The following is a 1,683-nucleotide window of genomic DNA, read 5'->3' as shown; positions in this document are numbered from 1 at the left end:
CGCGACCTCAAATCTACATATCAAGATGAAAAGAGAAAGAGGCGCTGATTGCGAGTCTGCGGGCTGCCGCCCTCTTCACGTCAGTACCCCGCGCTCAGCAACCCCAGCACCGGCGCGACCCCGCGCTGTGCCCCCCCCCCCTCCCGGGGGTGAGTGGGTATCGAAAGAGGTACCGTGTCGGCCTGTTTCAGAGGGGGCGCACGGGCCCGCTCGCCCAGATTGCCTGCGTGTTTGTCTTTGGCCGTTCCCCTTGTCCTCTCCGGTGCCGTCCGGTAGTAGCGTTTCGCTGCAGCCGCCCCGACCCTACGCCGCTACGACCTCGCTGCCAATATCAACTCGGCGTCGCTATCGGCAGGTCAGACCGTGACGGGCCGTGCGAATAGAGCAATGCGAAGCAGTCGGAGCGACACGTTACGTCTCTGCCTGACGGGGTGAGGGCCTGGGGGCCGCCCCGTGGGGCGCTAGGCTGACACACGATGGATCCGCCCCGCACGTCGGGGGAGAAGAATTATTGTTGATGCGAAAGAAAACAGGGTCAGAAACAAGGAAGGAAACGGGCGAGCAGAGGGAAACAGCGCGGGCGTTCCTTTCCTTGATATCCTCGCCTTGCCCACGCCCCGAGCGTGGCAGTCCCGGGGCCCTGGGCCTGGGCCCTACTCGACAACACAATTAGCATCTCAGTTTAGATCTGAATGCGCTCGGGTAAAAGGCCCAGCAGGCGGGACGGGCGAAGTTAGTCGTTAGCCCCGGTGCCAGATCTGTTACTGCAAGGTGAGCGCTGGCCGAGGGCACCGGGCCGCACGGGACCGCCAAGTCCAAGGCCAGCAGACACACAGGCAGCGCGGCGGCCGCGCCCTGCAGTGTAGTGGAGGCAGTGGCAGCCCGCTCGCAAACTAGTCGCAATTAAGTAGTAGTGTTGTCGGCCGAACAAGCGCCTGGTCGCTCAGCGCCGCGTGGGCAGGCAACCCGTCCGCTCCCGCGCCGCGCCGGTAGAGCGTGCGACCCCGTCTCTCTTTCTCTCTCTCGCCCCTCCTCTTCCGCCCCTCACTCGCACTCTTCTCCCTCAAGAGGCGTGTCGCTGTTGTCGACCCACTCGCAGACTGCGCAAAGCCGGCCGCTCTCCTTCCTCTTCTCTTACGCAAATCCCCGCCTCCCTGCCCCTCCCTGCCATGAACCCTGGGAGCGCCCCCTCTCCGCCTCTCCTCGGTCATCCCCCTCTCCGAGCCACCCTTTCCTTCGCCCCGATGGCTCTGTAAATTGTGTCCCAGCCCCGTCTCCCTCGGCACCAGCCTGCGGTTGGGCTACCTTGCGAGCGCGTGGAATCCAGGTAAATCCTGAAATTAGATTTTTTTCCCCCTCCTTGCGCGCTCCTTCCTCCCCAGACGCCCTCCCCCCCCCCTCTCCCACCCCAGGCCACCGTTTCGCGTCCCATTGTCATTCTGGAGGCTGGTGAGAAGAGGCGCCTTGAAGGAAGGCGCCCTCGACAAAATCACAATCTCATCGCATTTCTTTATTTTTTTTCGCTGGTTGTGGGGGCGCTTTTCCGGTGCTCCTTCATTACGGCAGAGCAGCGTAGCCATTTTCATCAACAATATCCTAAGAGGGGGCTGGAGCGTTTCGCGTGTATTGAAAACAACAAAACACGGGTAATGGCATAGGACGCAAAAATCTCTCAAAATTGCG

This window comes from Frankliniella occidentalis, unplaced genomic scaffold (assembly GCF_000697945.3).
Source record: "Frankliniella occidentalis isolate FOCC.00 unplaced genomic scaffold, Focc_3.1 Scaffold29, whole genome shotgun sequence".
Lineage (NCBI taxonomy): Eukaryota > Metazoa > Arthropoda > Insecta > Thysanoptera > Thripidae > Frankliniella > Frankliniella occidentalis.
This window is presented reverse-complemented; position numbering follows the sequence as displayed.